At 49.1% G+C, this 24,657-nt stretch overlaps 1 protein-coding gene across 3 annotated transcripts in view; it reads left to right on the top strand.

Moving 5' to 3' along the window:
* ASZ1 (ankyrin repeat, SAM and basic leucine zipper domain containing 1) overlaps positions 1 to 24,657 on the top strand; it is an 850,966-nt gene that overhangs the window by 186,953 nt on the left and 639,356 nt on the right. The window lies entirely within an intron of this gene.

Raw genomic sequence — 24,657 nt, 5'->3', positions numbered from 1 at the left:
CTTGGCAAAGCAGTGTTTCCCTCCATGCCCCAACTCACAAATGCGGCGTTCTCTGAGTAGAGTCTTTGAATTGCCTTCAGTAAAGGAACTGGTATGTTAAGATCATGTAAAATGTCCCATAACCGCACCCTCGTCACTGTGTCAAAAGCTGTTCGCAGGTCAAGGAACAAAGCATATATGTACGTCTTCCTGAGAACAGCATATTTGTCGCAAATTAGTCGAAGGTGCAAACGTTGGTCAATCATACTTAATCAGCTACAGAAACCTGCATGGAAATGACTAAAAATGAACATCGTTTTCCTCAATCCAAGCTACCAAATGCTCTAGGATTGCTTGTGCCGTATATTTTCCCCCCTGGCATCTGATAAAGTGAGGGGCGGTAGTTGGTGACTCCCTGGAACCTTTTTCAAATAAGGGCACTATTTCAGCTTTGGTCCAGGAAGCAGGTACCACATTAGGTCTGAGGGCTGGATTAAATAGTTTTGTTAAATATGGGATCAGGATTCCTGGCTCTGTGGCATAGAAATCCATGGAAACTTGTCTGGTCCCGGAGCTTTGCACATCCCACCTCCTCACTGGTCAAAACCAGTGGGGTGAAATTGCACCATGGATCACTCTGGTCCGAGTAGCACCCACTGGCCCTGGGGTCAAATAGAATCTAGTTTCATGACACAACTTGGTTTACAGCTCTGGAAGGTGTTCCAGTTCCTCCTGGGTCCTGCTCCCCTAATGGCTCAAAATTTCTAGTAGTACCAGCTTTCAATTTCTAGCAAAAGGGAGCTCTAAAGCTCCCTGGCCCAAGCCGATTTGTTGCATTTTAGGATTTTACGATCATTTTTCCTGGCCTCACGGAGCGCCAAAACACCGTCCACTTCTGCAGACTTTGTATGTTCAATGGCTCTTGGCTCATTGGCAGTCCCTGTCGTACCAGGGTGTCCTTCCCTGTGTTTGATGGCAGACCACTCGGATCCGATGGTGTCATCACTGATTTCCCTGTGGTGTCCTTCTCCCATGTGGCCAGGGGATGGTAGCCGCTACCTGATCCTGACCATGAGGCAGCTATATGAGGGAGGATGACATGGGCGAGACAACCTCTGGGGAGATGTCATGGCTTCATCAGGGTGCGGGGGGCATGGTATCCCTGATTATCCCTTACAGATAACCCTTCTATACCTAATACCCTCATGGCCTATTGTCATACCTCTACTCCTCCTATGAACACTAGGGAAAACATTTTCCCCAGATCTGTAGGCCAACCTTCCAACTTTGGTCTGCCTTATGATGCCACCTTCTCCAGTTCCACCTTTCAATCATCAATGACTGATTTGCCATTTAAAACCATTGTAAATGTTTATCCAAGTTTTTCGAATCAATCATCAAAAATGGACTTCCTTTCCCAGAATTACCAAAATACTGGGATGAGGAAGAAGGATCGAGCAATGCAGAACGAAGGTGGCCAAAAGCCCAGCAAGCGCTCTAGTTGTTGCCCACATACACATGTGACCGGGAAATTTAAAGAGGAGAAGCAGAGAGTCGAGTTCTGCTGCTGGTGGGAGAGAGCTGCACATCTCCAATGGGATCGCAAAATTGAAAGGCTGAAATCAGCGTGGTGGAGCCAGGCAGCTCACCGACCAAGCAGAAAGAAGCTGCTGCATGAGCAGGGCACGCTGCAAGAACGCCAGGAGCCGGCAAGAGACTCCTGGGCGTTCACAGGTGACAGAAAGCAACGCTTCACTCCAGAGCCTGGAACAAAGCAGACGTGTCCAGTGGAAGCCACGAGAGAGGGGAAACTGAAGAGAAAGCGGTCGCGAGAAGCAAGCAGACGAAGAATCTTCACCAGCTGACGGCGGGAGAATCCAGGAACACCAACACAAGCTAGTGAGTCCAGCCAGAGACAGCGGGGACACCGGGCGTATCGACAGTCACGCTGAATGCAAATAATTGTAAACAAAGCAACAAAGAAAGAAAAAGTGAAAGGACCTGTCGTTAAAGGGTTAATTGAACTACGAGCGAAACACTTGCAATTATATGAGTGTATGCAGTGCAAGTACATGGGAAACCGAACAGGATGATATTGAAGAAAGTATATTTGTAGTTCTGGTAGAGACCCTGTATGAACAGAAGTCCTGGAAGGAGAGTATACCAGGCAATTACAAGTGTGTGAATACGAGAAGCACTGGCAGGAGAGTATACCAGGCGATGACAAGTGTGTGAATATAATAAGCCCTGGCAGGAGAGTATACCAGGCAGTCACAGGAAATGTGCAAGATTTAAATAAGTCCTGAGAAGAACTATTAGGACTAAGAAAGGGGATTGTGTTAACCAGGAGAGAAGGAGGAAAACCCTCGGAGAAAAGTATACCAGGTATCCTGAAATAGACGCAATTACAAAGCCAGTCAGTGTTGTTGAAGAAAGGCACAAAGAACTGTTTGTTAAACCTCAGAGAGTAAACAGGAATCCAGGGGCAGGGAACCACACTCTGGAGCAAGGACCTTTATCCTTGAAGAACTTTTGTTTTGGAGCCTTTTATTCCTCTTTTATGAACACTTTGCTAAACTACCTAAGGTTAAAGACATTTCCATCTTCACCTTTGAATTTCGTTTATAGTGTGAGGGTCAGAAAAGGACTTTGGACAGATTTGTTTTGGACATTCTGACACAAACAGATCCTTAGTTTTGGTTTAGGTAGGGAAATTACTCTTAGAGCAGGGTCAGAGAGGCATTTTCCCAACTCTTTTATTTTCAATGAAAGTCTTTAGCCAAAATTATGACTAACTTGTTTCTCGAGTTTAATTCCTGACTTCTCACACCGCTTTGTGGGTTATTCATATAAGAGTCTTAGTTTGATTCTCACAGTTGTTTAACATTTCCACATGATCTTCAGGGTTGGCAATAAAAGGGCTTCAGCATGGGTAAAATGCTATTATAATCCATTACTAATAGCTGATAGCAGTCCAACCGGGCCCATATAATGCAACGCCTGGCATGGCCAGTTGAGGATAGCGCAACATTGGGGGCAGATGCCTTCTTGGGTACCGATCCCAAAAAGGCTTCCTCAACCTCCAGAATCAGAGGATGATGATCACTCTCTGCTCTTTGAAATATTGCAATATCCCTAATTAATAACGATGCTTTCAAATTGACCAAGATGTATTCGATCCTGCTCCTGCATGTGCCGTTGTCAAATGTGACCTCTGCTGGGGAATCCCCTGGGAATCGTCCATTGCAAGCCCTTAAATTCACTGTCATGGTCAGAATAGCTACCTCTTCTGCGTTCATATAATGTCTTTGGTTTGCAGGAATTTAATTAATGTGCGCTTCACACTGAATCCTCCTCATCCAGAACTTCTATCATGCTATCTAAGGGATCGAATTGCAGGTTGAAATCCCCTACAACCAGAATCCTTGTGGAGTCACAACACTTCGAGCTCCAAGCATTGATCCTCTCGTGGAGAAGGAAAAGACCAACCCACCATTCCCCCCACACCCCTTGTGAAGTCTGCCGATTATACACATTTATAAGAAGGACTTCTATTCCAGCAAGGAGGCTAATGTGGAGCTCCAAGAGATCTTTAGACCCAGTTGCATAAACACTTATGGATGCAAAAAGGGCAGCGTTCATCCATGTTACAAGTCCACTGCTGGACTGACCACTGTTATCTTGTGTAGCATGCATAGATAAGCATACCCCTGCAAGTGGGGAGCTTCCAACGCCCATGTTTCCTGTAGGTTGATCACCCCAGAAGTGTGAATGAAATGTAGCCAATCACGATTGATTAGGTATTTGTCAACCCCCGCTATATTCCAAGATGTAATACACGTACCAGCCCCATGCAGGGGTTGTTGCCCGCTGCTCCTGGGTGACCCGGGGGTTATCTGGTCTTTGGGAACTACCGGGCTACATTTTCTGGACTGGGATACGTGGCCTATTATTCAAGCACCCCAGTAAGCTAGCCCCTCTCTACGATGGCCTGGGTGGGATGCACATGAGATGTGGATCACACTGGAAGACATGAGGTCGGTATGGAAGGCTCACTGTCATGTGAGTTGAATTAGTCTGACAGATGCAAGTGGAAGAAGCTGACAAATTCCCCCATTGGGTAGTTCAATTTGGTAGTAGTTGGAAAATGGGTGGACGCACAGCCTGGTCAATGTTTAAGGGACATCTACAGGATTACAACCTCTGGTGGATATAATATAGTGTCAGGTACTCTAGAAGGGATGTTGGGCTCATAGCCCCCTTCCATCCCATGCGCCATCGGGTTTGGGATTGTTTACTCCACTGGCATACGTGGTACCTGGACATGTTCATCTGCCCTCCAATATATTTTCTATAAAGAGAGGATCTTCTCTTGCGAGCAGAGGGTTGGGTTCTTCATCCAGAGGTCAAGATACTCAGCCTTCACGCATGGTTTCTCAAAGGCTGAAGTACAAGGATTGGGACCTCCCGGGTGATGTAATGGAGATTTTGCTTTAGGCCACAAATCCTTATACCACTGCCGTTGGACAAGTTGTGCAGCTGGTGTAGGTAAAATTATGTGGACCTTTTTCAATGCGATAAACCTACGGTGTTATCCTTTCTACTACATTTGGCAAATCTGGGGCTCCAGATTGGAACAATCAAGGGTTATCTAGCAGCGCTTTCGATATTCAAATGCACCTCAGAAGAGGCACCCTACTTCAAAATACCCTTAATAATTAAATTTTGTAAAGGTCTCACAAATGTGTTTCCTCCTACACAATTCCAAATACTAACTTGGGATATTAACTTAGCTTTAAAGTTTTTGACGTGCGCTCCTTTCGAGCCACTCCATTCCTGCCCTTAAACCTGCTAACTTGAAAAACTATTTTGTTAGTAGCAATAACATCAGCCCGCAGCGTGAGTAAGTTGCCGGCATTATCATGTAAAGCTATGTTTAACACCTTTTACAAGGATATGGTTGTTCTTAAGGTCAAACCCTCTTTTCTTCCTAAGATTGTATCGGATTACCATTTAGCACAGAAAATTGTATTTCCGCCTTTTATCCCCCCCCCCCCCCTCCCCCCCCCCCCCCCCCATCCTGGCAAGGAAGAGGAAAGATTTCATAGACTTGATCCGAGGAGAGCTCTAAGCTTTTATGTTTCAAAGATGGCAAAATTGCGACAGCACAACCAACTTTTCATTGGTTATACAGGACCCAAACCAGGTCTGTCCGTTACCAAACAGACTCAATCCAGATGGATAATACTGGCAATTTCGGAGTGCTACAGGCTAGCTAGGAAAGATCCACAAGAAGGTTTGATGGCTCATTCCACCATGGGCATTGCAACTTCCTCTGCCCTTCAAAGGGGAGTTCCGATAAATATCTACAAGGCAGCTACCTGGTCCACCATCCACACATATACAAAACCTTATTGTTTAGAAACCTCTAACAATGAAGGAATATTTGGGAAGGCAGTTCCATATAGTATGATCCATTGTGGTAAAACATTAACTCTCAAATTCTTACTCCCTCCTCCAAAAGAACCCCTTGCTGCATTATTTAACAGGACAGAAGTCAAATTCTAAAAATAAAAGATAATAGTAAAAACATTCAATTTACTTAATTCTAAAATGCAGTCTTAAGCTCTTAAAAGCCCCCTTCTTAAATACATGGCAGCCTTCAAGTACAACAGCAGAGCCCAAGCCATCAATTCCGCTTCTGCCATTAATAGGAAAGTCATAGCAGGCCGATGCTGATGCAAATCTGTGCTTTTTATTACTTGCAGAATCGTCTGTTTCCTTATTTTCGCATTGACTGAGCAAAACAGAATAAAATGGGTTAAGTTTTCATTTGGGGCGCCATACACAGGGCAGCTTGTGTCATCAGGATAACCCACCCATTTCGCCATATTACATCTGAGCCTTAAACAATTGAAACATTCCCTTGTGATGAGCCAGCTATGATGTTTTTCCCACGCCCACACAAGGTACGGTTGTAAGGTTGGTGTCCCACATATAAGCAAGGGAGCGCTATCCCCATGCCACACCTGTACTGCATTTGTGCGTTTAGCCACACTTTCCCTGGTTACTGCTTCCTTAAATAAACTGACTTCCTCCTTTAAAAACATCATGGTAGAAGGTAGCTCAATCGGCACATTCACCTTACACAGTAGCTCCTTCAAGGACCTCAACCAGGGTACATTGTGCCACAAGTCCTTGTTCAATGTGGCTCTGGTAATGAAGTGACATAGCGTGGCATCTTTGTTCCCTCAAATTCTAAGCCATAAAATGCTTGGCGCTACTGCCCAATCATCCTCCCAAAAGGCCATCCCCAATTCTCTGTGCACTGAGGCACAGAAGGTGGAGCCTGGAAGTTCCAGGAGATTTTTGAAGAAACTGTTTTCCCTGGCCTGTATGTTCCCGGATACAGTACCCCCATAATTCTGCTCCATATTGCGTGGCCGCCTTTACCTGCATAGTATAGACCTTTAGAGCCGATTCCAAGTGTTGGCCCTTACATTTAGCTGAAAAATGGTAACCCCATTCCCCCCCTCCCCCCAACTTTTGGCACATTTTCAGAGATTGCTTTTTTTTTACATACGCCGTACCGGTCAGGGTCTCTGAAAACCTGACCCCCAGGTAATCATACTCTGAGACTCTTGGTATGACTCCCCCTTCCACACTATTGGGGGCATTTTGATGAGCTTTCTACCTTTACTACAGCTCATCACCGCTGATATTAGTGGTATTGATTTTGAGGCCTAGATTGGTCATAAAGGAAGCGTAAGCATCAACCAAAGCCTGCAGGGCCCTGGGAGTTCTAGCCATAAGTACTGTGTCACCTGCATATGATAGAACCGCGAATGACCTACCCCCCACTCTCAAACAGCCCACCCCAGTGTTCAGCAGGGCCTGCAGCAGGCCGTTAATATACAAGGTAGAGTATAGGGGCTAGAACGCACCCCTGGTGGACGCCCAACATGATATCGAACCACTCAGCACATCTGCCCGCCCGGTCCAAAATGTACATTGGCTTTATTGCCTGAGTAAATCTCCTGCAGCACTCTCAGGATGTCCCCTGGCCAACCCATGGACTCGAGCATTGCCCACAGCTTAGCAATATCAACTTTATCAAAAGTCGTGTCCATGAATGCAAGGTAAACTGTCTTCCTCTTACAGAAGACAAAATTTGACACCAACAGATACAGATTCAAGACTCTTTCCGTTGTGCACAGACCGGGTGGAAACCAAACTGAATATCTTGTACTAGTGGACCCAGATGTTACAAATTCCCAGAAGCCCTTTGCATCGTCTTACCATGCCGTAAGCTGCAGCTCCCGTTTTCTTAGCTCAATTGTCCTGCGATAGTCTGTGCACCTGAACAATGCTGTGTCTATCCATCGCTGGACATTTTAGAGCATCTAGAAGGGTAGTTTTTGCCAATCTACAGGCTTGATTAAACCAGCCCCGCTTTCCATCGCTCCCTGGTTGTCTGGGGACCACCAAAAAAGCCCCTGACAGTGCCTCCAGAATAGCCACAAAGAAACCCACGACCTCCGTGGGGCTAGTGGAATTGTCCATTATACCTATTAATGCACTTTGTTGGGTGGCTAATGTTTTCAAGTGCAAGTCAGAACCTTGGATTTTTTTTCCCCCATATGATTCTCCTGCGCGATGCTACATCGCTGTCCACTTGACATAGTGAGCTAGACAGGCACCACCCCCTTAACACGCCCTTTTAGAGTCAGGACCAGCTGTTCCCCACTCTTAATACTTCAAAATTCACAATGAGTTTCCACAGGTCCAGCGTTGGACAAAAATAATCAATTATGGAGGATCCCAGGTGATTATTAAATGTACATTTGTCCCAGAATATCCGGGCCGATACGCCCATTAACTGATCGCAGACCCTATTCAATAAGCCAGGTGCTAATTTGGAGGCCCCTCATGCAAACCTTACTGTCCTCCAATAGAGGTTCCAAAACCTTTAATAGTTGTTCCTCAAACGGTTTATAGAGGTCTTTTGACAGACCACAGCCCATTTTTACATTCAAATCCCCCCAGATTTCTCTATTCTAGATATTCTAAGAGTCTGCCATATACTTTTTTTGAAAGCTTTTTTATTGGTATTCGCCACACAAAACACAACATCAACAAAGTAAAACAACAAACACTACTTCACTACTGGCACTTATAATTGGAATTAACGCTGCTTTCCCCTGCTGCTTGATTCACGGCGAGGTCCCCCTTTCCCTTTGTTTACAGTGTTCGTGCACTTCCCATTGTCCTACCAGAGTGCTGTCGTACCCAAGTCTCTCCCTCTTAACTCTTTTTTTTTCCGAGCTTCCTCCATTGTCGTCCAGTTAGTCCTTGTTAGGCAGAATCCAGTGCAGTTCCCTTAGGGAGCACTATACCAGATTAGAACTACAGGTGAGATCAATAAATCCCCTTTGGTATCAGTCTGTACCACAAAGATTTAGTTGGTAGCTGTGGCTGAGCAGTCAGACCTATCTCAAGAGGGAGATGAGCAGTATTCAGGGTTTACACAATAGGCAGTACAGTACTATGGAGCAAGGAAACACTGACCAAAGCTTTGTATCAAAAAGAGAATATATTTATTCTATACACTTCTAGTTTCAACACATAGATCACAGTTGATAAAGTAAATTAAGTTTAGTCAAGGAAAAGCATACACAACTCCCTATTCAATTGTAGACAAGTTTGCGGTAGAGTAAAAAATGAGCAAAATGGCACAGTGAAAACCAACTACAAATGGCACTCTAACAATTTAACGAAAGGGAGGGAAAGCACAAGTTAAATTGAAATATCTTCAGACACTCCCTAGCAACACTTCCCTTAAGTTTTGTGAACAAGTAATGCACAGTAACACTTTAGCAGAAAGATAAGTGAATGAGCAAAATGGCACTCCACAAGTTAAAACAGTAAGTAGGAAGAGGGATTTAGAAGATTTAGGTGCGTCCACACATTTCTCCTTGAAAACCAATCTAGTGAGAGCAGATCTAACAAATCAGCCAGAGGCAATGGGCCTGAGCCAGAGTCAGTGGTACAGGACCAAGTGCTTAGGATCAAAAATGTTCTTGTAGCTGCAGTCAAGTCTTTAGTAGAAAAATATTGAAGAGGTAGATGCAAGGCGAAAGACAATGTTAAGAGAGAGGGTGGCCGACCGCAGAAGTAGTTAAAGGATTTAAAACACCTTTAGGGCTACCACGGAGAAAGGGCGGCCTGGCGGAACAATGTACCTTAAACGTGAAGAAGTGGCTCCTGCGGTGGCGGTTGTTCCTGGTAGTTCCTGCAGGTCGAGGGGTCCCACAGAGGAAGAGAGGCTCTCGTCGTGGAGGAAGGTTCAAGTTGCTGCACTACCCAGGGATGAAACCAGCCGCGGTGCTGCCAAACGAAGTTTAAAAGGTACGCTCCTTTTAATCGCGGTCCGGGTCGATAGCTGCCTGGTTATCCGGTCTCCAAGTGCGGGGCACTGTCGATTCGACCAAGGCAGGTCTGTGGAAGCGATTGGTAAACTGGTTGACCCAACCAGCTCAAGGGAAGGAGGCTCTTTCGCTGAAGTTCTCCTCTCGTCGTGTGGAAGAAAAGTGGTGAGACGATCCAGCAGGTGGTGTAGATGCTGAAGATGTCTGGGGCTTCTCTCCCCTTCGGTTCCGTAGTTTTTGGCGACGTCTTGCTCTTCCAGTCCTCAGGACCCTGCTTTTATGCAGAAAAAGACCCATTCATACAGCCTAGCTGTCACTCACACAGTGGAGTGGTCTTCTTGGCGGGAGATCCTCCAGCCTATCAGGTTAGAGTGCGACCTGAGTTGCTGTGTCAACTCTGTCCAGGGGTTCTACTCCCCCTTCCAAACAACAGACTCAGTCCAGGCTCAGAGGCGCCGAAAAGGAGGGCTTCTTGGCAGAAGCCCGTCAAAAGAGCGAACAAAGGATCCCCGACCTGGGTTAAGAATATGGAGTAAGACTCGAGAAAGAAGTTATATCAAAGTTCTGGCAAATAAAACCTACCGGAGTATAAAGTTAATAAAATAAACCGGCAGTATGTTAGAGGCTGTCAGTAAAAGTGTTAGCCTCGAACAATGGGAAAATCCCATAGGGAAATATTTGCGGTTGAATTTAAAAGGTAGTAACCACTGCCACCAGCCAGAAACTTTGTAGAGGGGGACTTTAAGGTACCCTCCCGAAAATGAACATAGGGGAAAAACTATTAACCCCTTGCATTACTTCCATATTAAGATGGGTTGTACTGGTTTAGTTCATAGAGATTGACTAGTAAAGCCAATGGTTAATTTACATGCCCTGGGTACATGCCCTGGGAGACAGTAGTCAGCCCCAGGGTATGGAGTCTGTTTGGGAGTCGCTACAACACCCCTGTGTCACTGCACGGAGGGTGCTGTGTAACACGTGCATAAAGATGGTTCCTATAGCTGAGAGAAAAGATCCCATAGGCATTAAACACAAAAATAGCCTAGAACACACATAGCAAAGATGCCTAAGACTGGGAAAAAGAGTCTCACTCTCAGCAGGTAAAAAGAAATAAACCATTCAGATCCAGCAAAGCTGCTGGGGGACTCTATAGGTAAGGGAAATTAGCCATAAATGAGAATTCTCCCTAACAGTCCTCCTCCAGGCCCCAAGGCCCTTCCACTCCGCCATCTTCTCCGCTTTCGAACAGGTCTTGCTCTAGAGTGCTCCATGCTAATTATTTGGCCCCACTGTCCCTTCTCCCCTATGCAACGCCCTTGCCCACACTGATGTTTCAGCTATCGTCCATTTCTGTAGATCCGTCCACCACATCTCCATTGACGGTCCCGTGCTCGTGTTCCATGCCATTGCTATGCGCTGTTTTGCCAATATTGTCACCAGGTCTTTCATTTTTACCAAGTGTGTCCTTTGTCTACCTCCTCTGGGGAACAGGCTCAGTAGGTAGGATTCTGGTGACCATGCCTGCATTTGAATTTCCGCCTTCGCTCTCCCCTTGATTTTGTCCCAGAACTGCATTATCACGGGCATGTCCAAACATGTGCACCATATCCGCCAGTTCTGCCGTGCAGCGCGGGCAACTCCGGGTCCGTTTATCCCCCATGCTCGACATTCTTTAGGCGTGAGAAATGCTCTATCTACGAGGTAAAGCTGCATCTGTCTGAACCTAGCGTTCCTGGAGACCTTCTTCGCATATCGGAGGACCCGGCCCCATTCCTCGTCCGCAAGGGGTTTCTAGAGCTTTTCCTCCCATCTGGCTCGCGCTTGCAATTCTCTTGAGTTGTTGGCAACCCAGTGTCTGCTCATAGAGTCTGGACACTGTGTGTCTCCCCAATGAGGTGTCATACCATGCATCTAGTGCCCCTCCTGCCTCGTCTGTCTCTGGCAAGGTCTCCCATCTTTTCCTGATCCTTCTGACCATGTTGTTGTACAGTATGAATTGGCCATTATGGATGCCCTACTCTTATACCAGGGTCTGAAAGTCCACCCAGTGTCTATCTCGCCACAAGTCTCCGATTTGGGCTACTCCCTTGTCCTCCCACTGTGTTTGATATGTTGTCAGAGACACAATGCAGGCTTTAACTAATCCGGCAAGAGGAATTTCCCTGGAGGAGGGGTCCCTTATCCCTTGGAGTTTCCATGCTCTCTTCCGCAGGGCCAGGCCCAACTTAACCATGTTGGGGAGTGTTTTAGCTGAGGCTGTGTCTATCCATAGGAGCTCCCTCAAGTAATATTGCTGAAGTGCCAGCTGGAACAGTATTGAGTCTTTGGATGCGTCTTCTCCCAACCGCTGTGTCACAAATTGTAATTGTCCCGCCAAATTATATCGTTCAAAGTCTGGCCGCCTTATGCCCCCCCATTCGTAGTCCCTCTGTAGTGTGCTCAGTGCTATTCTGTTCCTCTGTCAGGAATTCCCTTGCCATCATGTGTAAGTGTTTAAAGAACAACCTAGGGATGTTGTAAAGGATGTTGGTAAAGTAATACAGGAGGCGGGGTAGCACCGTCATTTTCAACAGGGCCGCCCTCCCTTTCATCCACAACGGTAGTGTCTTCCAGAAGTGCATTGCCTTCCCTGTTTTATCTAGGGCAACCTGGGTATTTGTGTTGTGTGTCTCTTTAGTATCATGATAGATGTCTACCCCTAGATATCTGAAAGTAGTAGTGTCCATGTAAGTCCAAGGTCCGGTAGTTGTTGTGGGTTAGCTCCTCTCAGTTCTGCCAGAGGTAACAGCGAAGATTTCCCCATATTGATAGTGATTTCCGACAACCTGCCCAATGCTCCCAGGGCTTCGAGCAGGTCCAGCAAGTACGCGTGTGGGTTCTTGACATAGAGAAGCATGTCGTCGGTATATATTGATATTTGGTGCACCACCCCATCTGTCTATTACCATATTTCTGTACTCGGCCCTGAGAAAGGCAGCGAATGGTTCTAAGGCCAGTGAATATAACATCGAGGACAGTGGGCATCCCTGTTTTGTCCCCCTCGCAAAGTTCCACTCCACCGAAACGTGCCCGTCTGTCTCCACTCTTGCCTTTGGATCTTTATATAGGAGCCTAATCCACTGCAGGAACCCCTCCCCAATCCCAAAGTGGGCGAGCGCCCCCAGGAGCCAGTTCCAGTTCGGTGTTGAAAGCCTTTATAGCATCCAATGATGTTACTGCACTCCCCCCAAACCCTCATCTGATTCGTGTGATCTATGACGTAGTGGAGTCTGCAGAGGTTCCACGTTGTATTCCTACCCGGTACATATCCCGTTTGATCTGGGAGTACTAACGTGGGTATAACACGTTTTAGTCGATTAGCCAGAGCCGCTGTCAGGATTTTGGAATCCTGATTTATCAGGGAGATTGGCCTATAGGAACTGCACTGTAGGGGTGGTTTCCCTGGTTTTAGTATGGGTACAATTATGGATTCTGACATACTCCTCGGAAACTGTCCCCTCTCATATGCCTCCTCGAGTGTCTCTAGTAGTCTTGGGCCAGATTATCCTTTTACGTCTTGTAGAATTCGCTAGATAACCCACCAGGTCCCGGGAATTTTCCTGTCGGAAGATCAATTATGACCGCTGCCAGTGCCTCCACTGTGAGGGGAGCGTCTAACATCTGGGCCTGCTCCTCCGTTAGTTGGAGGAGGGTTATCTCTGCCAGAGCATCGGCTATATCCCCCGCCTCTTGAACCCTGGAGTACAACTTCTCATAGAATCGTGAGAAGACCTTGTTAATGCCGTCCTGGGTCCTGACCACCTCTCCTATCCCATCCTTGATAGCATTTATCGGTTCCTGCTTGTGCTTCTGTTTAGTTAGCCAGGCCAACAGCCTCCTGGGCTTATCCCCTTCCACATGCAGCCTCTGTATATACTTCCCATAGTCTAGCTTCCCAAGTCTCTCCCAGATTGCTATACACCATAGCCTTAGAGTAGTGAGGTCTCCCGGCTCCTCTCCCATCCTGCCCGCCCGCTCGCACCTCCTCCCGTTCTATCTCCCTTTGCAGCTTACCCAGTTCGGTCAGAATATTTCCTCTGAGTCCTCCAGTCCTCCCTATTGCTGCTCCCCTAACCACCACCTTAAAGGCTTCCCAGACTATGCCAGTGCTGACCACACTCCCCATATTATGATCAAAATAATAGTCTATTGTGCCCTGGATATGCTCCTGGAATTCCTCATCCCCTAATGCCTCCACTCGAATTCGCCATTTGGTTATAGGGGCTTCCTGTATGTGTGTGACCATGCCACCACTAGCGGGGTCTGGTCTGACAACGTTCGTGTGTGAATGTGTGCCCAAGTGAATTCCCCCAGTGTCTCCCTTCCGTGAATACATAATCTATCCGTGTGAATGTCCAATGCGGGGCGCTATAATGTGTATATCCCCTAGTGTCTCCGTGTACCTTCCTCCAGACGCCCTCCAGTTCGAGCTGGTCCAAAATCTTCCATAATACTCTGGCCGGCAGAGCCTATTTTCTTTGCTTGGTGTCCGATCTGTCTAGCCGAGGGTCCAATGTACAATTGAAGTCGTCAGCCCGGATGACCGACGCTCCCCTGTATGTGGCCAGCCGGGGCATGAGTGTTCTGAAAAACTCTGTCGCTTCGTGATTGGGGGCATATGTATTTACTAGGCACACTTCTCAATTCTCAGTATTCCTTGGACGATTAGCACTCTGCCCTCCACATCCTTCTCCTGTCTTACAAGTTGGAACGGGATCCCGGGGGCAATCCACGTCAGCACTCCCCTGGCGTAGTTGGTTGAACCATACATTTGACCTCCCCACTTCTTGGCTACCTTGATTTGCTTCTTATCCGTCAGGTGTGTATCCTGTAGCATTGTGATGTGAACTTTTGCCCGGTTTAACCAGGCGTAGACCCTGAGCCTCTCGACATAGGCGTTTAGTCCTCTGACATTCCAAGAGACTATATTCAGTGCTTCTTGGCCCATTTGCTTGCCGAGTCCTGTGGCCCGCTCGTTCCCATGGCCGCGTGTGCGGATCTCCACCTGAAGACTGGTGCTACCCGGTCCGGCCTCAACCTTTCCCGCCTGTTGGAGTGGTGTTGACCTTGTTGTGTCTCATTGGATTTTGCTTGAGTCGGCTCTGCGCAGGCCCTAGTCTCAAGAGCCCTGTTCTTGGTCTCTGTATTTGTTTGCACTACTGGTAGTTCTCCCTTTTTGCCTCTGCCGTGTCCTTGTCGCTTAATGCTTTTCCCTCCTCTCGTGCCTTCACCTAACAAACCTAACCATAAAACTACTACAACTAAAAACAAACGCCCTGCCACCCTCCCCCTGCTCGGGCTTCGCCACTTTCCAGGTGTTCTTGTCCTTCCTGTGGGTGCACTTGTTGCGGTGTGATGCCTTGAAACTGGCATCTCAGATATTGGGCCTTATTACACGTTGTGCGCTAAAAACCGCAAATTAGCGGCATGGCGCTATTAACGTGTCCGCCTCGCAAGAGGGCGCTAATGGCGTACCATTACGAGTACGCGGACACGAGCATAGCACCATGCCGTTAATGACCCTACCGCCATGCCGCTAATGTCCCCAAAAAGTCATTTACCGCCTTCCGCGAAAGTGCAGATAGCACCTCCGCCCTCGCGCCATTAGCGGTCACCGCTATTAGCGGTGACTGTTAAATTGCGGAACCGGAAATAGCGTCATCGCACAGGAACGGGAAAGAGCACGGCGGCCATCTTTAAAAACACAATCCATTGCCATCCTCTGCACCCTGGACCTGTTTTGAGTTGGGAGCTGTGCAAATTCAACTGGGACACCTGCATCATGCCCAAGGCTTTGAAGAAAACCAGTGACAGGCAGCGCAAGGAAAAATATACAAATGAGGAATTGGCCATGTTAACACAGACCCTTGCAGAGCATGCGGAGGTAGTCTTTGCAAATGACATGCGCCGGCCAACCTTGCTGAAGAAAAAAGCCATCTGGGAGGAGGTAGCTCTCAAAGTCAGTGCTGTAGGCATCAGCACGCGCACCGTGCGCAAATGCAAGAAGAGGTGGGACGACCTCAGGCTGCGGGTGAGGGGCATCCTGGCTGAGAACCACCGCATTGCCAGTGCCGGTGGAGATGGCTCACCAATCCGGATGAAGGAATGGGAGGAGACATGCGCAAACATGATTGCCGTTGAATCCATTGAGGGAGTGGGCAGCATGGAGATCGGCGTGGCTACCACTTCTGATGGAGGTGAGTGTACACATGACAGGATGCGGTGTGAATGTACTGTTACCCCCATATGTGAGCTCAGACTCCTCTCATGCATGGACACACATCCACACATGCATCCATCCCTCACCATGTCAGTGTCAGACCCAAACACACACACATGCACACATCACCAGAGACAAGTCCCAAACACAACCATGCATGGATGAGGCACTGAACTGGCACATCACCTGCATCCACAACCACTGAGTCCCAATGGCCACAACTGCATCATCCATGTAATCTTCATTAAGTAGATTGAATCGCAACCAATGATATCCCCCTTCTCGTCCCTGACAGGCTCACATACAGATGGGGAGGATGCCGCTGATGCATCAAAGGCACCAGCTACATGCAAGAGGCCAAGGGCACAGGAGCCGGAGGATACCCCAACAACATCCAGGGGCAAGGGGGGAAGGGCACACCTGACGAGTAGGAAATATCGTCATAGTGCCCTTGCCAGGGCAGTAGTAGCTGCACCACCAATTGCGGCCCCACCACCGGAGGTGAACCCACTGGCACCAATGCCAGCCACCGAGGGCCCACCATCAGCTGCGGCTAGCTCCGCTGGTAAGGCAGCCGCCACTGCCCCCCTATCTGATCCGGAGGACACCCTAGGCCAACACATGGAGATGCACACCCCAAGCCCCCCTGGAACCTCAGCGCCTGTGCCATTCCAGACCCCTGGGTCTGATGGGACTGTTGAGGACACCAACCCTGCAATCATGTCCCCCATGTTACCATCACCTGCTGCAGTGGATGCATCGGAGGGCACAGCATCCAGTGCACGGTCACCCAGCACTGCCCCCCAACTCACCACCATCCTGCAGCGCCAAAACGAGCTGACTGTGCTGGTCGGCCAGAATGTTCAGGAGGCTGCCAATCTCAGAGAGAACATTGTCGAGGCGGCGAGCCACTGCACTGAGCGGATGGACGCCAACACCGACAGGCTATGCAATGAGATGGCGAGGCTCAGGGAGGTCCTTGTCCGCATGGCTGATTCTATGGACCGCCACTTTTCCCAACAAGGCCAGTCTGCCCCGTCCTCATCTTCCGGGTCGAGACAAACAAGCCCCCTCCGGCGCTCATCGCGCACCACCAGGCGCACGTCTGGCAACCCTCAAGATCCTTTCAAGGACAATGGAAAATAGGGGGTTGATGGAGATTCCTCTGTATGCATTGTCCAGGGAATACATGGCAGACACATGAGGGACTGTTGTGGGGGGGGTGGTGGGAAGGGTGTTATTGGTCTGTTGTGAGGGGTGGTGGGAAGGGTGTTATGGGTCTATTGTGGGGGGTGGTGGGAAGGTTGTTATGGGTCTGTTGTGGGGGGTGGTGGGAAGGGTGTTATGGGTCTGTTGTGGGGGGGTGGGAAGGGTGTTATGGGTCTGTTGTGGGGGGTGGTGGGAAGGGTGTTATGGGTCTGTTGTGGGGGGGATGGGAAGGGTGGTGGGATGTTTTGGGGCTTGCACTTCTACACCTTTATGTCACTCAATACACTGGTTTCTGATCAAAACACAGGCTTGGACATCTTCATTGTGTGTGTGTACTTTATTGGCGACAGGGTCCATTGCGTGCTTCAAAACATACACCAGTGCATTACCCCCCATATCCATGTGACAGTACGGGAACATGTTCCTCAGAATATTTGGTTGATCATATGCTGTCTCACAGCACGTCCCTCCTGGCCATCCACTCTTGCAACACCTGCATCCCCTTCACCTCCGTCCTCATCACCATCCTCATCCTCATCAGGTGCTTCTATTTCAACGTCAGGGGGCAGTGGCACATTCCGTCTGATACACATATTGTGCAGCATGACACATGCCATGGTGATCTTGCCCACCTTCTCATGTCCATACAGGAGAGCACCACCAGACCTGCTAATGCACCTAAAACGTGACTTCAAAAGTCCAAAAGTCTGCTCGATCACGATGCGGGTACGGGTATGTGCACGATTGTATTCCTCCTCGTGCCTGTTCTGTGGGTTCCGTACAGGTGTGAGGAGCCAGGTCTTCAGGGGATAGCCCGCATCACCTGTATGGGGGAATGAACGGGGTCCTGTTACTGTTCACCTGAAGATCGGCCTGTTCACATCACACAAATTGACATTGCATTGTGATTCAAGTACTGAATTGACAGCATACATGCAGATGGTCTGTGTGACAGCAACGTGCAAGGGAGAGGTCGACCCTGCAAGTAGAAATGCCACATTAATGCTTCCAACAGTAATTGACATGTCCTGGGTGAGGCCAGGTCTTAGGTGTCCCTGGCCCATCCAAATTTGGTACCACACTGCTAGTGTACTGACATCCTGACACCGATGTTGCCATGCTGTGAAGCATCACTTCAGTGGTGCCATAGGTGTGTGGTTCAGTGCTATGTCTAGGGGTGATCCCTTTGCATACATTCAAGGGCGTGTTGCTGGATTGATGTTGTGCTGCACTGATTCTGTATTACTGTCTTGACGCCATGTTGCTGATTTGTGTAATATGTGGCGTGGCATGATGTGCAATGTGGATGGATGTGTAATATTTTGCAACCTGCATTGTTCTCAATGTTGTGCACCTTCGAATTGCATGTGGGTTCTTCTCAAGTACATCATGGCCTTCCCTGAAGGACATTGGCGTACATCTGTATGTCCATTTTCCCTGCGGACGCCAGTCAACACCCAGTTGGAGTATGTATCTCTCCCCCCCCCATTCACACCCAGTTGGAGTATGTATCTCTCCCCCCCCATTCACACCCAGTTGGAGTATGTATCTCTCCCCCCCCCATTCACACCCAGTTGGAGTATGTATCCCCCCCCCCCATTCACACCCAGTTGGAGTATGTATCCCCCCCCCATTCACACCCAGTTGGAGTATGTATCTCCCCCCCCATTCACACCCAGTTGGAGTATGTATCTCCCCCCCCCCCCCAATTCACACCCAGTTGGAGTATGTATCTCTCCCCCCCCAAATCATGCTACAATGTGCTTGCCCTGTTACTCACCAAGTAGCCACGAACGTTGTCCGGTGTGTCGCTCTATGTAGCGTGGGATAGTTGAGTTCCGCAGAACCATGGAATCATGTGTTGATCCTGGGAATCTGGCACAGCAATGTGTGATTATCTTGTTGGCGTCACATACCATTTGGACATTGATAGAGTGGAATTGCTTCCTGTTTCGGTACACTAATTCATTGTGATGTGGGACCACCAATTCCACATGAGTTACAGTCGATGGCCCTGATGCAACTTGGAATGCCTGCCAGTGAATAGAAGCCAACTTTTGTGTTTGCAATCTCCTGGGTAGTCTGTGGCATGGATATGTGTTCCGGTGCATGCTTCAGGATTGCATTGAGTACCTGGTTCAGCGTGCGTGAGAATACTGGTTGTGAGATGCCATGCATCTGTCCCACTGTATGCTGATAGGTGCCTGTGGCCAGGAAGTGGAGCACACTCGCCACCTTCAGTAGCGGGGTGATGGCAGTTCTGATGTCTATGAGGCTCACAATGTTGTCGTGGATCATGTCCACGATGCTGGTGATGGTATCCTTGTCCAGACGGTACAGGGTGTGTATCTGCTCAGGGGTCAGGTTGAATGGACTGGCTCTGATCCTGGGTATTGGTGGGTGCCTCTGTGGTATGATTAGGTGCCGTTGTGGTGCTTGCTGTGCCTGTCTTGCCCTCCTCCTCCTCCGTCTCCTTTGTGCTGCCTGTTGTTGTAGCAGCTGCGCTGCAGTGAGGTCTTCCAGGCCATGTAATGCTGCCAATATTGGAACCATCTTGGTGTGGGAAGGGGTGTGGGAAGGGGTGTGGGTAGGGGTGTGGTGTGCTCCTTTTGAGCTGCCACAGTCTCCATTGCCTCCACCTGTGCTGATTTGGTCCACCTGTGGCAGGTGGGAACACTGCTCATTTCCCTTAACGGGTGGTCCGCGATGCCGGTATTAGCACCATGGCGGTAAGGGGTTTGGGGGGATTTACCATGCCGCTATTAGCATGTGCACTGGCCTTGTGATGCTGTGCTAATAGCGGCATGGCGTAATTAACGGGATGGAGGGTCGCACGCACGTGGCCTGCCCGCTATTAGTGGCACCGTAATTAGCGGTGCCGCTAATAGCGGTGTGCCGGGTCGTGATCCACATGGGGATTTAACGTTACCGGTAATACATTACCGGTAACGTTAAATCCCTACCGCCATCCGTGTAATGAGGCCCATTGTCCTTCTGCGGGGTCCCATCTGTGTATCTAGGTGGCTTGCTCTTGGAGACTTCGGGCTCCCACTCTGACAAACTGCTGGCTCATGTCTTTGTTCCATTACTCATCTATTCGGTGCGCTACTTCCATGTTTCATCGGGGGCGTCCCCATTCCGCTCGTCCCTGTCTGTCAGCTGAGGGATTCCCTGCTGGTCCATCCATTCTTGGGCTTCAGTCGTGGTCTCGAAGATGTATGGCCTACCGTTTATTTATTGCATTTGATTACACGCCCAAATCCTCGGGTATCACGGCGTAGGTTACGTACATCAGTTTTCATGTGCAAATACAGGCATGTATATACATTTATGGATAACCTAAGCAGTTGCAATTTTCTTGTGCGTTATTAAAATGGTTACATTCATGATAGTACTTAGGTTTGAGTTTGTTAGTATTTATTGAACCAAGTTTTTAATTGTTTCTTGAACTTCGGGAGGGAAGTTTCGTTACACAGGTAGGGCGGGGCGGGAGTTTGCTCCAGATGCAGTGAGCTGCTATGGGGAAGCTGGCGTTATCTGCTCTGGTAGTGGTGAAGCGTGGGATGTGAAGATGTGTAATGGCATTAGATCTGAGTGTTCTGTATTTGTTGTTGTGTAACACTTTCAGTTTGGCCAGATACAGCACCATGAATTGGACCTTGGCGGCCCTGAGGCGTTCCTTCGTCTGCCAAAATTGCACTCTGTGCCATGTAATCCGGATAAATACTTATTCTGGCTGCGTTCCTTGTTATTACCCCACCTTCTCTCAAGAATGTCACAATCTTTTCCCTATCTTTGAAGTTCATAATTTTCGCAATCATGGGTCTTGGGGGTGCCCCTGGGCGAGGCTTCCTTGTCAGGGCCCTGTGTGCGCTCTCCACCACAAAGCCCTGCGATACGTTCTCTGCCCCCACCTCTTGTAGCAGCAGGTTCTCTATGTATTCTGTGGGGTCTCTGCCCTCCTCACCCTCCGGCAGCCCCACTATAAGCACCTTGTTGCACCTGGCTCTCCCTTCTGCATCCTCAGCTCTTTGCTCCAAGGTGCGTATGCCATTTGGTTTTGAGTAGTGGTTATGTTCGCGATGTTGCTGTGCACTTGCTGTTCTGCGGTGCCAACCCTCTGACAGGTTCCCGGCGTCCTGCCTCAAGAGTCCTACGTCCACTATCGCTGCATCCATTTTGTATTAGAGTGATGTTTTCAGCGCCTCTATGGCTTCAAGTATACAGCCTTCCTCCTTCCCCTTCTCAGCGTGTTCAGTGTCTGATGTGCTGGAGCCAGCCTCCGTTGCCTCTGTCTGAGGCGCTTCATTCTTCCGGGCGAACGTCGCCATGCTTGTTTGCTTCCCTTTCCCTCCTTTCTGCTTGTCTGACATGCCTGTGCCGGGGGCGCCTTGTCGGTTGCGTCGGGGACCCAGTCTTGAATCGCTCCGCCACCACTATTTGTCTGGCCGGTATCTTGGCGTTGTCTTCCACTTGCTAATATGGCACACCGTGTTATAGGTCACCGTGGCACTCTGGACCTCTCTGGCTGCAGTCCTTGGTATTCTATTCTCCCTTGTCTCTGCCATGGTGCTGTTACCCCCTGGTTGGTTGGTGCCCCGTTTGTATTAGGTGGCTATGGCGTGATGCCCGTAGTTGGTGTTGTGGTCCTCTTCCGCACTTTACTCGCCTATCCCCGATCCAGGCTCCCTTTGTAGCAAGTGCTGTGTGATGTTCTGGTCATTGAGGCTGGGCCCCCTGATATTAGGGTCTTAGTCAAGGCTTTAAGTGCTTCCTTATTGGTGTCCGAACGAGGCCCGGCCCTTCCTTCCCAACTAGTGGTTGCATTGTTATGGGCCAATGGACTGTGGCCTCCCACATGATGTGGCTGTCCTGACTCGTAATACCTGTCCGATTTCACTAATAGAGAGAGCCCCCGGCTACGTGCCAATTGTCAAGTGTCCTTGGCGCCCAGGGTTCTAGTTCCGTCTTGGCCCCCTTTGCCATCCAGTCGTCAGACCTTGTCCCTTCTGCCATGCGTAGGCTCCTCTGTGCTGGTTCGAGCAGCCCCTCCACCTCAGGGAGCTGCGTAGTTGTCGTCTGTAAGTTGTTCTTTTCTCTTGTGCGGGATAGTTCCCCTCTCCCCCGCGATCACCGCCAGCTCCCATGCAGCCAGTGGTCTGCCAGGTGGTTGCTGCCGCCGATGCGCAGGGCCTTAGCTTCCGCCTTCCTTCTCCAAGATTGTACTGCTCAGTTATGTACCTTGATGAGGGGTGAGCCCCCCTGCACTGTGGTGTGTCCTCTACTTCTCCCTCTGCTCTTTACTGACCCGTCCCACCAACTGGGTGGGAGGACCCGATTGCATTTCTGCCAGTGTAGCGAGTCTGCAGATCACTCTCCCCTCTGCACAAATCATTGTTCGTGTGGTCAGGACGGTCCTTATCCAGTTGCGGACTCCCCTGCCATGTGACCGCGACGGGTGATGGTCAGGCCTGTCCCTTTCCTTTATTCCAGTATGCGCTGGCTCTTTGCGAGGTGTGGTTCCCCCACTTGCTGCCTTGCGTGTATGTCAGTTTCCGCTGTTTCTCTTGCCTGTTATTCGCTTGCTGTTTTAGGACTGCCTCCGGTCACGTTTACGTTGTCCGTGCTTGCCCTGGGAGAAAATGTCTCGTATGCTCCAACCCTTTTGGGCTGGTGCCCTTTCACAGAAGCGTATGGTTGTAGTGCTATACGCCTGTGGGCTGTGTTCTCCCTCGTGTCCCGAGTTTGCTGTACTCGGTGCCGATTGTCCTTGCTTGGCGCAGTGGCGGGCGTCCGAACTTTTATGGTCGGTGGACTGTACTCTCCCACACAGAGTTCCGTTGTAGGGTAGGCCAAGCGTCTTCTCAGTGCTTTGTCTTGTCTTCCGTGCGGAAGCCTGCTTGATATGAAGGCCCCAGCGCTCTCCGGTTCACCTGCCACTTATCAGGGCCTAGTGGCGCCCTGATCGGTTCAGGCTGAGGGCCCTTTTCTGGCCTGTAGTCGTAGTTCCTTCGGTCCTGTGCGCCCGTCTGCGGCTGGATTCTTTGCACTTTGCGGCAGCTGCCGGTAATCTATGAGTTCCTCCTACCTGCTGCCGGGGTGCCTGCCTCCCAGGATCTTCCGTGGTTTTGTTTGCAGTGCATAGTTCTGTTAAGCTATTACAGTCCACCATTGATAGACGGGAGGATGGTGTTCATAAGAGAGGGCTGGTAGAAAATAAAGATGTGAACATCAACAACACTTATGCTCCGATTCAAGATACCACTGTTTACTTTAAGAACCTATACGCCAGGATTAGCCCATATATGGATGGGGCAGTTATATGGGGGGCTTCAACTGCACATTGGACCCGAAGCTCGACAGATCAGATGATAAGGTCGAAAGGCCTACCCCAGTAGCATAGGGCTTGGGTTCCCTGTTAAGTGATTATCGGTTAGTGGATGTGTGGAGAATGCATCACCCACAGAACTGAGAATACTTGCACTATGCTGCCCCACGAAACCTGTATACCCGATTAGATTATGTATTTGTAGGATCGGAGGTAACAGGAGAAATAACGAGAGCAGAATACAAGGCTTTGTTTCTCTCAGATCATGCACCGTTGATAGTAACATGGCAGAACTTGCCTCCTAGGCCGAGAATCCCGTCATGGAGACTCAGGGCTGAGGCACTAAAAGACACAGTGTTTAAAGAAGACCTGAGAAAGGAAATACGGGAGTACTTTGAACATAACACTGGTAGTGTATAATTGGCGGGTACACTGTGGGAGGCATTCAAGGTGGTCGTAAGGGGGGTGGCAATATCAAAATCAAAAGGATTGCAAGGCGGTATAATACAGGAATTGCATGACGCAGAAATGGAGGTGGAGACCAAAATGCGGGAGGGTGTGAGATCCCCAGAGGAGGCAGAAGCCATACACCAGTTACAGCAAGAGTGCAGGGATCACTGGGAAATACTATGCAACCTAAACTATAAAAAAATATGTGGAGAGGCAGCATGCACGAGGCGACAACCCGGGAAGACTACTAGCCTGGTTTTATAAAAGCGAGGCACCCAGACAAACAATTAGAGCAATGTATGGGATGGATTGGCAGACACGAGATACCCACGAAGGAGTGAACAAATGTTTTTTTTTTTAGTTCTAACAGAGATTGTACACAGACATAACTGAGGGGGAGGAAATAAATGTGCTGGAAAAATTAACAGATTAATCTTCCTAAACTCAAGGCAGCGGAAAGAGAGAACTTGGAGGCTCCAATTACTTTAGAAGAGTTAGAACAAGTGATTAAGCTACTACCCACTAATAAGGGCCCAGGGGTGGATGGACTCCCGAGAGAGTTTTACAAAACATACAGGTCAGAATTGCTCCCCCCGATGTTAGCAATGTTAAACGAGGCGTTCGACAGGGGCACGTTGCCCGAGTCCTTTAGGGAAGCGATTATCATTCCGCTCCTTAAACCTAATAAACGGAGCACAGACTGCGGATCCTACAGAGCGCTATCGATGCTCAACCAGGACATTAAGATACTCACAGCAGTGATGGCCAATAGGTTGAGACCAGTCATAAATAAACTCATACATCCTGATCAGATGGGGTATGTCCCACGCAGGAGCATATCCGACAACCTTAGAAGACTCCATCAGGTTATACAGCAGACAGAGGGGAGCTCCCAAGAGGTGGCAATAATCTCACTGTATGCAGTGAAAGCCTTCGACTCAGTCAAGGGGCCTTGGCTAATGGCTGTTTTAAAGGAATATGGTATTGCGCCTCCATACTTGAAG

Source organism: Ambystoma mexicanum, chromosome 12 (genome assembly GCF_040938575.1).
Source record: "Ambystoma mexicanum isolate Mex_15411 chromosome 12, UKY_AmexF1_1, whole genome shotgun sequence".
Lineage (NCBI taxonomy): Eukaryota > Metazoa > Chordata > Amphibia > Caudata > Ambystomatidae > Ambystoma > Ambystoma mexicanum.
The sequence above is the reverse complement of the archived record's forward strand: the minus strand, read 5'-3'. Positions and strand labels throughout refer to the sequence as shown.